Raw genomic sequence first — 14,542 nt, 5'->3', positions numbered from 1 at the left:
GTGCTCAAATGTGATCTTTTCCAGAAGTAAGGGTTCGAAGACCAGTACTTTTTGCTGTAATTACTCAGAACGGCAGTGGGCCTTAACATACGCGGTGGAGACTGTACGCAGGTGACTCCTACAGAGCCATACTTATCGCAATGAAACAGCCCTCTTCATCCACCCGAGTCTAATCTCCTCTTCAAGCACAGGTGTTTCTCATCCAAACAAACCTGTTGACAAATAACGGACTTCAAATAGAGGATCTTCTCAGTTAAAAGCGAATTATGTGGATTCCAGATGAAGTTTGGGATTCGAAGAAGCAGCTTGAAACCCATTCAACAGTCTGGCCAGACTAATCTTAACTGTTGGATAATAGGCTTACCTGAGCGAATTAGCAGATGTAGAACATTAGAGGTTGGTTTATTCTAGACTCAGTTTGAACCATGTTGCGGTCAAAGAGCTCAATCAGAATCTCCTCAGTTATCAAATTTTAGGGTAATATTAAACTTTGTAACTTTGTATTATTATATAGCCTTTCTTGGCTTTTGTTAGAAAAAAGTACACTTTGTTTTTATAAATGCTATTTCTATCAAGATACTTTGGGGAAGCCAAAGATTCATATTCAGCATGAGAAGATGATGATGACTAAGAAGGACTTAAAAAGTAAAGTAAATGGTTCTATCATGTTGGGAATGATGTCCTGATCAGTTATATATTTAATTATGTAATTATTGTCATTGCAATGTTGTCACATACAGTATGTATTTTACATAGACTTATTGTTATTAATATTTTAGAAAATAAGATTTTATTATCAATTTGTTAACATTTTTAAGTATCTACTCCAATGAAATTGTTTACAATTGTTTTATTCATTTTTAAAAGTAGGTAAACAAACCCAAAAATATGATTATTTTTAGCATAATGGAAAAATGTTCTCTAATTTATTTCTCTCTGTGTAACAACAAGAAAGCTAGAGGAAGACATTGTTTTCTTTTTAACACATTCTCAATCCAGAATATAAAACCCCATTGAAACAAGTTAATATAAAAAAGTTTTTTTTTTTTTTTTTATGATTTAAGAATAAACATTGCCAGCATGCTTTATAAGATAACAGTGCAGCTGTCTTTGACCACAAGCTGAATTCATAAAGAGCTTCAATCCTCTGCAAAAAGTTTCCATCACCAGTTTACCACACATTACTTATTCTCAACAGAAACAGTTCTAATTATTCCTCAGCTGTCCAATATACAAGCCCCCAGTGTAGCACAGCACATGGCTTAAGAGCCAATTAAAGACTAATCAACACATTGGATTATATTTTTTGAGGGGTAGCAGAACACAATGAGCAGAACTACAATTGTGCCACTGACACTTTTAGATCATCAGACAAATCGACAGAGCTGATATTTTATTATTCTACTTTCCGTTTTTAAGAACATGATAAATTCATTTTATATATATTTTTTCAATGCTCATGACCTTGCATGATTGACTACTCCACATAGAGTGATGTGAAAACATTGAAATTGTCTGCCAAATTGTCTGTCATTAGTTTTTTTGAGAACCATACATTTTAAGTAATACTTTTTTCAGCAACTCCTGAAGCCACACACAACAGACACACAAACTCAATGCCAGATTTGCCCACGATGCTTTTTATGTGTACTGCTATGTCAATTTTCTTGATGCCCAAGCTAAAATAAAAAAGGTACTGGGTAAATCATGGAGAATGTAAGTAAGACAATTATCTGAAATTATCTGAAAATACTCTGCAGCCAAACAAATATAAAACATTGAATGAGCATTAACTAGAAAAAAACATGTAGACATCCAAGCCTTACTAATAAGAAATAGGCAGACATTTTGCAGACACAGTAAATCGCAATGAGGTAGAAAATAAAGCAGATTAGACAAATCTCTGAATTGCTCACACTTGCAATTAGTTGTTTGTGCTTGCATGCACAATGCCTGATTGCTTGCAGATGAGGTGAACACTCCACATGAACGCTATCACAACTGCGCTTGGATTGACCCCTAAATCATTCTCAGAATGTATCACGTGTATCAAGTATTTATTTGGTAAAATAGAAAATAGAATAATAGGATGGAAAGATCATTTGTGGAGATTTAAGCAACCTGGAATGTTCCACAAAGAGAACTGAAAGCAATTGAAACTGTGTGCCGCAATGATTGTTTTTTTTATCTCTGCTGTTCCTAACAACTGTGCTAAGTATATATCTTTTAGATAATATAATAGTATTACTATAGTATGGTATGGCACATTACAATTGATTAATTTAATTTTCCCCTCAGATTCTCATTGCCTCTTGTTTCTTAGCACTCCAGTGCTTCTTGCATCCAGTCACAGAAGGGTACATGCTTCACGATTCATCACTGAGGAAATCAAACATGCTTGGAAATATTGATGCCTGGAAAAAATCTTGTTGCTGGACCGTGGACAGTACGTGACCGGTCGCTATGGGAGTGAAAGCTGGAATAAGGTAAAACTCCAAAATTAGCAAGTTAATGGAAATTTGGCTCTAAAATAAGGTAACGCACATGAGGCTTTAAAGAGACAACTGTGTTGACTCATTCACTGTAGCCCATTTTACTGCTGTGACAGATAACAAAGGAAGCATGCCTGATAGCTGAGCCAATCTGTACTACTTAAAAGACAGCAGCAGGATGATAATGGACGATTTCAGAGAATTTTTTTTTCTCAGCAAACTGACCACAGCTCTAATGATAATTGATATCAGATGTCCTGTGCTGTCTTTACCAAGATGGAAGATTAAGGAGGAAAGCCAGGAATATCTGTGTCCTGTCCATTGAGCCTGCAGTCGAACTTCCGCATCTGGGCATTTAGCTCGTTTGTAGGCTTCTTGTGCCTTGAATGATAAAGGCACCAAGATAAACGGAGGATTATGCTGTGTGGACCAGGCATTAATGAAATGTCAGAGGGATTAGTGGTGACGTAGAGTCCAGCGTTTAAGTGAGGTGTGGTCTTGGTTTAATCCTCCCAGAGTCACAGTCTCTTTCTTCCTGTCTCCACTCCAGCACTGCTTGATTAGTTATGACTTCAAGACAAGTATACCTGATGCAGCAGGGTTCAGATCAAATCATTGAGTAAAATAGTGCTCTGGGATACTGCATGCAGGGATCAGAAAACTGCTATCGAGATGAAATACTGTATATATCTCATCCGACTGAGCTGCATATGGATTGAAAATGAAATGTACAGCAAGTGTTCTATTCACGCTGAGCTTATTTGCAAGGGGGAGTGAGTCAGGCCAAGCACGATGGGTCCGAAAGACAACCCAGAGCTGGTGTGTGTTCAGTGGCAGACCCGCTGGCACCAGAGCAGGGATAGTCCACCAGTGTCAATGCTGAATAGCAGACCTGTCATTAGAAGCACACATACTAAATGAGAGATACATTTTTCACTACATAGCCCAGGCATGTTCCTTTGGCTTCTATATTTGGCCTTAGGATCAGAGAGACTCAATTACACTGTTTTATAGCTTATAAATGTCTCTCTTTGTTCATTAAATGTCTTTTCCTGTAAACAAATAAAACAGCATCGATGGAACTTGTATGCTTAGATTCTGAATTGTTTGGGAGACAGGGAGGATTATGCTGATTAATGGCAACCCCTTTCCAAAACTGTGACCTACTGTATCTTGATTTATAACGATATATGTATTTTGCTCATTTACTGACTAATGGTAATTTATAATCACTAAGCTCAGAGAAAAACATCTCCCCAAAAAAACCCAAACAGAAAACAGTTACGCAATAACATAAGTGACAGCATGCAGTTGAAATTCTTTCCGGTAAGATGAATAACGTCTCCGCAAATGTGTGTGAGTGAGTGGGTGAGTGAGTGTGGAAGGTAATGACTAGGTTCTGTGCTGCAGATATGCGAGCTGAGCTTTGGAGCAATGGCAGGAGACTCTTGTCAGTGGCGTCACGGCTCCTCAGGCCATCCATGCAATTTCTGTTATTACAAGGCTATGCGGTGCATCCACCGAGCACTGCAGAATAAGCAAGTCCATTTGATTAGACAACAACAGCAAGAAGACAGTCTGGGACACAGTACGAGAAAATAAAAAGGAGGCCTTGAGGCAACTTGAAGCCTGAATAATGAATGATACATCAAAGGCTGAGCTAAATTGCTGGTTCATTAGTGGAGACACCGGCTTTTGAAATTGCATGATTTCTTCTTGAAGACAAAAACAGAGATGGAGACAGACAGGGAGGCACAGAAAGAGGAGATGACAACAAAGGAGCATCAGCAACCAAATATTTCTACGACCATCTGCAGATTCCCAAATACCCCATTGACCTTAAACAAAAATGACTTGTGAGAGACGATACAATGCAAACACAATAAGCGATCCCTACTTAATTGATCCTTTTCTACTTTTCGTCCACATTCCCAGGCCTATCTGCTCCTTATGTTTCTGGTTTCTTGCCAATTGCAAGAAAAATGCCTATTTGATCTGCAGTACTCTCTCTTTCTTTCTCTCTCTTTCTCGCTCTCTCTTATCCACAGTCATAGGGCTTCTGACATGAAGAGAACAAGGATTGAAGAACATTAAAGGCAGACAGCTGTGGTCTGTCATGGCACCACTGTCACCATGCCATGTACTGTATGTCACGTTGCATTTGGCTTGTCTGGGGTCGAATTGGTAAGCCTGCAGATTTGGGAACAGCGTGTTCACGAGGAATGGGCAGTAAATGAGCTTGTATAAGCTTGTGAAGGAAAAATAGGGTATGGCATGACCAAGGTCCATAAATTTTACAAGAGATGCGCTCATCATTTTTGTATTTGTTTCTGTCCATAAGGAAACATGAAAATGATATAAAACAGCGCATTGGGCATGCAGGTATCCAACCAATAGCTTTTACATCATGTGGACTGTTTATTTTGAAGCTGTAGCAACATGAAATGCAATGCGAAAATAGAATCTGTTAACCAAATTCATATACCAAGCAATTAAACATGAACACATTATAAAAGGGATTCAATAAAACTGCATTACAATGCCAAAACCAGTGTGGATGGAAATTGTGATTTAGTAAATAAAATGATGTGTTAGAACCACATTTAGCTGCTTTAGCATGGACTGACCTTCTGTCTCATAAAAATCCACTCTACGCATTTAAATGCACTTGTCAGCAATCCGCCTAACTCTAAGGACATTGTCCCAGGACTACTTGTCTGTGACAAAAACCAGACGAGGAACAGCAGAGCCTCTGTCTCCAGAGGCTTGTTCATCAACTGGATCAACAAGATGACAGGAGGAGGAAGGCAGTGGCCTCTCTTTCCACTCAGATCCTTAGCCTCTGAGTGCTTCCATGCACACAAACCATCCATCACTCAAAGTTCAGGCCTCTGTAATCCTGACTTCATGCAGAAAAAGAAGAATACAGACTTCCTTGATTAAATTGCAACTGTTTAGCCAATCCTAGGCATTCCTGATTTAAAATAATGGCTTAGAAACAACCGATTGCTCAACGGCAATAAATCCTGCATTCGAATGTTATCTTTGCGATTTCTTTTTTAAAACCTTTTTAGTTTATCATAAAAGGACATTGCGTTAAGTTTGTAAAGTTTAATATTATATTAATATGAAATATTATTGTTTATATTGTGGTGGATAAAATCTACCCTAAATTATGGCACATCACAATGTTGGGATCCAAATCCATGTTACAGACATAATAAAATTATTCAAATTTGCATCCAATTTTGATAGTAATATTACAATTACAGTAGTACAAGTTTGTACAGGATTTATACAAAAATTGTATCTTGATCTAAGTCGTCATATTCCAGAGATACCAGTCCATGTTGTGTGGATGGTAAGGACATAACTGGACTGGTAAAAAAAAAAGACTCAATTGAAGCAAATTTACTACTTTTATTAGGACAGTTATCTTTGCAAGTAAAAGATCTTAAAAGACATATTTAAATGTATGTATTATTTAGTATTTTAGGATTACAGCATCAAATATAAGATTTATTTCAAGCTTTCAAGGAACAAAATAGTTTAGTTGGTTGTTGGCAAATAATTTTGCTTCTTTCTAGAAATAAAGCCTTAAAATTGGCCAAATAAATTGTTAATAGAACAATTAAAAATAGAGATATTTTATATATTTGACTATATTTGAATATAAATATATTGCTAAATCTAAATCATAAATCTCATATCTATATACTAAAAGAATGGACATAAACGGCTCAGTGGTGGAGCAAAACCTCAATTTACATGTGTTTTTGAGCCTCAAACCACAGGCCCAAAGGCCTGCTCCCAAAACTATGTCTAAAATGCCTGGTATTCAGTTTGCATTACTGGGCCATAAACAAAAATGTCAGGCAACCAATTATTGGTGCAAATGACAGCATGCCTGGTGTGGCACGGCAGATTATGCAAACCATTGTTCTCCTTATCTATTGCCAGGTCATGGTTTCTGATGCATGTGCCATATATGTTGTACACTTAATGCTACATGGTGGAAGAGCACACCAAACACAGCTGTGCTTACGGTAGGAGCAGGCAACGCAAACATCCTATTGCTTCCTTTACCAGTCACATAGTGTACATCTGTTAAGAGCTTGTGATGGAAAGAAGGTCTCTCTAAACAAATAGGAATCGTCTGAGACTGGAAGGATGACGCCATTGTGACTGTATCTTTCGGTAGAGCCTGATGGCAAAAAATGAGCTTTCGTTGACAAAATAAATGACAAAGCATATAATTAGGTATCCATTAAAAGACTTTTGAAGCTATAGCTCGACACAAATACCAAGCGGGACACGTGAATAACAGAAGTTGTTTGCGCTACCATGGGGATTGCTATTTATACTCTTGCTTGTGGATGTTTTGTGATGTATCTAATGACAGAAATAAAAAAAATTAAAAAAACACAAGCCACACCTATTCACTGGACCACAAAATGTTTTTCCCCCTTCTTATTTTCATGCTCTGACTCCCAGGATTCATCTACTGATCCAGACTGATATTGCTCACCCAAATTATATTTACACTGCAGTTATTGAATAATGTGCTTATGATAAGGCGAATGAATTTAGGGAGTAGGAACGAATCACAGCAGAAGTCGAAGTTCTGTGACATTTGCATTAAACAAAAATTAATCCACCATACTGACCTTATTCAATAATATCTGACTATATGCAACATAATCTTTGTAAACTACTTTTACGTTGTACCTTTAGCAGTTGCCTCCAGCTGTGAAAGCTGACCGCCAAAAGGTGAAAGTAAGAGGAATATTTGAAAATTATAACGTTTAATCACCAATCTGACTCCCCAAAGCCAGCCGTTAACTTGACTGAGCATCAGATTCCCATTGAACACCGATCTGACTATCTTAGCTGTGATAAAAAAAAAAAAAATCAGCAGTTAAAAATGGGTAAAGAAGGAGTTGGAGGAGCTTTGCATGAAAAAAAGAGGAAAAGAAGCAAAACAGCATTGTTACAGCTAATGCACTTCATCTTCATAATTAATCCTGGAGAGGTCACAAATCAAAGGGATTCTCATACTAGTGGTGCCATGCTGTACTCGAACCAAAAACATGCTCCTGTGACAGAAGTGTGTGATGATCTTTATTTCTTTATTTATTCTTTTTTCAATTTGATCGTTAATTATTAGTTCCATCAGTGGGATCTAAGTCTATCAATTCCTCAATGGTCTAAATGATGCGATGTTGCTAAGCTTACTGACACAAAACATCCCACAAACACCACTCTGCCCAGTGTTGGGTCTGAGTTTCTTCATTTATTTACTATATGCACATTTTTAACTGAATGCTCATATTATTGTTTAGCTTAAGAGCTCAGGATTACACAGGGTTTTTATTGAGGGGATTGTAGAAAAACAGGTGCTGGTTTAATATGTACTAGAGTAGCTACGGATCTTCAGGACTAGAATGTGACCTAATTAGCATGACAATGAGATCAAAGTAAGGTTGATGATAGCCAGCACGATTGTCTTGGCCATCAGTGCAGTGACGGATGGAACTCCTTGGGTTGCCTCGCTGCACTGGTCAGTAAGTTACCAGTTATATGACAGCATGTGGTCTTCTTTAAGAAGTATAGGACCAGTGGTGCTTCCTTTGATATCAAAAGACATTCATTATATTTACAATTCCATTTTTGCTTGTAAAGACTGACAGAAAACCATATGTATGTAATCGATAATAAACAAGGAATCTTTGCATGAACTCCTTTGAGAAAGCATCATTGAATGAAACAAATGCTAAAGGAAAGCCATTCTCTTTAGGATGACACTAGATAATGTTATTATATTGTTCTGTGACGCTATTACCGCTGAATATTATAATGCCAAATAATCCCATTATTTGGCGAAATAATATCATTAACACAGGACAGACGATATGATTACACCAGCAGCAATAACAGTTCTGTAATATCTCATGTAAGTAAATGGCACAAAATTTGAGCACAAAATAAAACGATTGGCAGGCGAAATATTAATTACGAAAAGCTTTTGAGCAAAGGCTCTCCTTATCAGCAGCAATCCCAGACGCACTAGTGTGCATTTAAGTGGACTTCACACCACAGCTACAGAGATGCTGCCACTGTTTAGCCGATGTCATTGTAAAAGCCCTATGTCGCCAGGCTCATTAGGGTTACGGTAAGGAAAGTAAAAGGCATAGTGCTACAGAACTGTCCAGTTGAGCTGCCCGAGGTTCCCGCGAAATGACCAATTTAACTGGTATTTAGCTGGTGTTGTATAGTTAAGGTTTGCCACACTATGCTGGCACACAGAGACCTGAGCAACACTACCCAAACCCCAAGCTTAGAATAATTCAGTTTTTGCATTTGGGAGGCCTGAATTGCTTTAATTAGAAACCGAGGGGTTTAAAGACTGAAAAAAAAAGGTGTTTAAAATGCTGCGGCATGTATAAGCTGAAAGTTATAATTTCACAGCACAGCAGGAGTCCTGTTTCCTCCTCTATTTTGGGTCATAAACCAAAGATTGAGGAGTCTAGTGTAAACTCACTAAAAACATGCTTTTAAACTAATTCCCGAAAAGAGGAGATTTGCTTGGCTGGTGAGATTAAGGCACTGTGGTTTTCTAGCGAATACAATCTAATGAGAGCAGACAATCAAATTCCCATTTTCGAAAACGCAAAATGCTGTGTGTAGCCTCAGTCCAGTGAGCACGCCATGTCTCATCACATTTCGCTTTAACAAGCGGCCCCGCTGATGCTACACCCCGTGTGAACGCTGTCAGGGCCGACAGCCAAAATGTTTTCGAGCAGCAAGAAATAGCTGGTTGATTTACTACAGAGAACTTGAATGGATTTAGATTTACAGAGCACATACAGAAGCCATGACACCACCACAAAACACAGGGAGGCAAAAATTGCATTTCTGGCAGTCCTTCATAAATTTCTTTTTTCCACTGCACTGAGTTTGAAGAAAATATGGTAAAAAAACCTTAACAAAACAACCTCTTCTAACATGAGAAAGAAATTGGCTGACACTCTGAACTACTGTTTATCACATAGCTCATGTCCAAGAAGCTTTGACATCCATAGCAGGTACACAATGCATGCTTCACAACCAACAAAGCCACACACCGGATATTTCTGTATTATTGTGACATGCCGAGTTACTGGTGCTGCTGGTATGATGGCAGGGGCGTGTCTTTAAAACATGCGCTCTGGAGCCTCATGCAACCGTTCATTACAAGAGCCAGACTGCCGAGCTTATATTTTTCTATATGCCTGGCCTTTCAGCAGTAATAAAATGCTTGGGCGAAATGCCATCAGCATTTATTTACTGTGTGTGTGCAGTGTGTACTTGTAAGCATGCAGGCTTATGTCTGTGATGTTGTTTTGAAAAGAGGAAATTACAGCATGTAGTCAGTGTATAATTAAAAAAATGGCTCTAAATATACAATTCATCATTTGATGTATACAAATTCATATTTCAAGGCAAAAATTATACTATGGCATGACATGTATCCACTACAAATGCAGCTAATGTCAGATTTTTTTTATTTTTATTTACTTGAAAGACACTTTAATCCAACATAATGAGAAATGTAGACGATATACCGCCTGATCCAAGCAGTGAACGAGAAATATTGCTTGTGGATGCTTAAGATAACTCTGAACAGCCTTTCTATAAACCACTGGGTTTAAACAAGTTTAAAACAAAACCACAAACATATTATTCACCTGAAGCCAACACAGCTGCTCTCCATGTATTTGGATGTCTGCCAGAGTGATTCAGGTAAGCATGTGTGTGTGTGTGTGTGTTTATATCTTGATGAAGACCAAATGTTTCCGTACAGGGATAGGAACATCTGATTGTTTTGATAGGACATTTAACTTTTTATAAAAAAAAAAGTAGATAGATAGATAGATAGATAGATAGATAGATAGATAGATAGATAGATAGATAGATAGATAGATAGAAGCCGATTTATTATGTGTAGTCATAGCATTTGTTTGCTACATGAAGTATCATATCAGCTGCATTTCTATAGTGGGTCCCCATTAAGACATTAAGGCAAACAAGTAGATGTACTAACTCACCTAGGCCCTGGACCTGTCAATGCAGTGTGTAATAGCTCCAGGATGTTCATTGGGGCACTTTGAACAGCTCCTCTCTGATCTGAGGGTTAATTATAGAATTTTATTGCTTGTGCACCTGTAATTGCCAAATCAGGCACCTTATAATTAGTGACTTAATTGTTTACTTTAGACGTGTTTACTGCTAAATATTTCACCGGAACGTGAGCTGAATATATTATATATATTAGAGTTATTAAAGAAGATATTAAAGATATTATGGTAACCATGTAGTCTTTTAAGGTGTAATTAACTTCAGAGTTGCTCCTCTCGTCAGATTGATGTCAGTTTAAATTAAAGTATGTAACACACACAGGAGTGTGTTAAGACTGAAAACTAACCAACTACTGATTTTTTCTACGAATATATTATTATTTTCATAATAATACTAATAATAAATGGAATAATAACACCTTTTTATTGTCAGGAAATATTGCAAATAAAAAAAAATAACAGAACCCCAATACGAAAAAGTAAGAAAGAAGCAAGGCTCCACCTTGTGGCAAAAAATATGCATTACAGCAAAAAAAGTATATATTAGCAGGCAGCATTTAACCGAAAACAACCCCAAAAAACACGACCTTGAACAGATTACTTGCCCCCAATTTGCTGGTATAATAACCTCCACTGATACTTTACTAGATTTCGGAGTGTGTTTGTGAAGATTTGTGTAAATTCAGCCACAAGGGTATTAGTAGTCAGGCACTGATGTAGAGTGAGGAGGCCTGGGGTGCAGTCAGCGTTCCAATTCATCCCAAAGGGTGAGGTTAGAGCTCTATAGCAGGCCGCTTAAGATTTTCTACTCCAAAACATATTTTCATGGAGCTGGCTTTGTGCACAGGGCACTGTCATGCTGAAACAGGTTCGAATTTGTTTGTGCTGCATCTAAAGACATCCCTCACAATTCTGTGTAAACGTTGCAGTAACAGTTTGTGAATTAACCACATATGACTGGTAAAGTCAGTCCTAATGTTTTAACATAGTATATAAACACCATTCTGGACAGGATTCTGAAGCCATATAGTTTAGATTTTTGAAGATTTAGAACATCATGTTCGACATATGAGCCATGTATGCTACATAGAGCATTTACAATTTTCCTCAGACACACAACCTGAAGAAACATAATATAATAAAGTGGGTTTAAACATCCTACTGTATATTTTGAGTAACACCGTGTTGTACGGCAGACGATACCCACCGAGGCAACTTCAGTCTGTTGCTCATTTTAGGTAAATCATCTAAAAATGTCACAATTTATTATAGTTTATAATACATCACAATTTTGCAGCAAAAATTCTGCCTCTATTTTAACTTGTTCTACCTACTTGTGTCTTTAGAGAGCACTTCAATCAAGTACACAACTGCCCTCTGTGTGTGTGTGTGTGTGTGTGTGTGTGTGTGTGTGGCTTTTTTCCTTGCTATTGAATGAAGGCCAAAAATAAAAAGCTCACAGCATTTTTTACCAGGAATGTTTATTCGTGTGGCTGCTTTCTGACCTTGGGAAAAGAAAATGCATTGTTGTCAGTTAAGTCACAGCAAACAAGTGGAGATAATGTGCAGAATATTGTTTGGCTAAAAGTATTTGTAAGTTTATAAATAATCCAATTATATACGATTAAAGGAACAGTTTGTAAATTTAAGAGCGTTCTGCTGACTGCAAGGTGAATTGTAATAAAAATAAACACTCCCCTTTATCCCAACTGACCTCAAATCCTAATTTGAAATGACATACAAACCATGAGCACTGTACAGGCTGGAAATTAGGGTTTTCTGGAAATACAAGCATGATCTCAAAATAACAAAATTAAAAATACTGAAATCCATTGCTTGCCAATAATCAGAATCACTACTCCTCTGAATCTTTTTTTTTGTATATAAGCACTTAACAATGACAAACTGTACCTTTACCTCATGTACATTAGAGCATTGAATAAACCCAGTGTTTGGTCATTGGTAAAAATCAAAACAGAAATATCAATTTTTACTCAGGGCTGTCTCAAGGGATGGGCAAAAAGGCACAATTACCAAGAGACCCTCAAACTAAATCTTATCACCTACTGTACAATATGTGAAATGGAAAGTAGATTTCACAGTGCTACCTTTCCAGACACTAAAAAACAACAAGGAGTGCGTTATAATGATTAACAAAGCTACTTAGTAAACATAAACCTGACAATATGTGTAAGAAAATTGTGTTTTGTTGTTAATGATAGTTTGGGGGGGGAATGATGTCAGTAATCACCTCATTATTACAACCCCAATTCCAAAAAGGTTGTGTAAAATGTAAATAAAAACATGATTTTGCAAATAAAATAATAATAAAATGTTTAAACTGAGAATATATACAATTTTAAGGAAAGAATAGGGTCATTTTGAATTTTAAAGCTGCAATATTAAAGCTGCTATAAGTTTAGACGAGGCAACAAAAGTCTGGAAAAAGTGTTATTAAAATTAAACAGAGAAATATTTTGATACCAGGTCAGCCTGATTGGTATAAATAGTGTATCTTAAAAGTAATAATGGGGAGAGCTTCACCAATCTGTGAAAAACTGTGTCTACAAATTGTGGAACCATTTCATAGTAATATTTCTATCATAAAATTGCAAAACCGTTGAATATTTCATAATTTACAGTACATAACATCAATAAAAGTTACAAAGAATCTGGTGAAATCTCTTTGCACAAAGGACAAGGGCGAAAATCAATAGTATGACTTCGTAGTAGAATAGTCCAGGTGCTGAACCAGCCTGCCTGCAGTCTAAACCTTTCACCATTTGAAAATATTTGGTGCATCATGCAACAAAAAACACAACAAATGACACCAAGAACTGTTGAGCAGGTAGAGTTCTGTATCAGACACATATGGGACAACATTCCTCTCCCAAAAGTTCAACAGCAGGTCTTCTCAGTTCCTAGATGTATACAGACAGAAGACATGAAGCTACAGAGTGGAAAATGTGGTCCTGCCCCAACCTTTTTGAGACTTGTTGCAGCCATCAAATTCAAAAATACATTTTCCCCCTTGTATATACCCTCTATTTTATCAATAGAATTCATGAGAGCTGCAAATCATTGCATTCTTTTTTTACATTTTACACAGTGTCCCAACTTTTTTGGACTTGGTATTGTAGACTGCACCACTCTAAGTGGAGTACATCTGATTTGTGTTCTCACAGCAAATGTAATCACGCTGTCCTATTTAAAGCTTCAACTGTACTTATAATAATTGTTATTAAAATACTGAATGATTTTTAAAAAGACTGTCCATCCAGCTTTTGACTCATTAAAACTTCACACACATGCTCATATTTGGGCCACCCCCAGCTATTCACTTAAAATATCTATTTCAACTACCGTTTACAATTCGGCACCCAATCAATATATTTGCAAATCAATACCAGGTACCCAAATGTTATTTAGCATTTAAGTCTGCATTATAGAGCCACATACAGTGAGGAAAATAAGTATTTGAACACCCTGCTATTTTGCAAGTTCTCCCACTTAGAAATCATGGAGGGGTCTGAAATTGTCATCGTAGGTGCATGTCCACTGTGAGAGACATAATCTAAAAAAAAAAAAAAATCCAGAAAACACAATGTATGATTTTTTAACTATTTATTTGTATGATACAGCTGCAAATAAGTATTTGAACACCTGAGAAAGTCAATGTTAATATTTGATACCGTAGCCTTTGTTTGCAATTACAGAGGTCAAATGTTTCCTGTAGTTTTTCACCAGGTTTGCACACACTGCAGGAGGGATTTTGGCCCACTCCTCCACACAGATCTTCTCTAGATCAGTCAGGTTTCTAGCCTGTCGCTGAGAAACACAGAGTTTGAGCTCCCGCCAAAGATTCTCTATTGGGTTTAGGTCTGGAGACTGGCTAGGCCATGCCAGAACCTTAATATGCTTCTTACAGAGCCA

Source organism: Silurus meridionalis, chromosome 7 (genome assembly GCF_014805685.1).
Source record: "Silurus meridionalis isolate SWU-2019-XX chromosome 7, ASM1480568v1, whole genome shotgun sequence".
Classification (NCBI taxonomy): Eukaryota; Metazoa; Chordata; class Actinopteri; order Siluriformes; family Siluridae; genus Silurus; species Silurus meridionalis.
The sequence above is the reverse complement of the archived record's forward strand: the minus strand, read 5'-3'. Positions refer to the sequence as shown.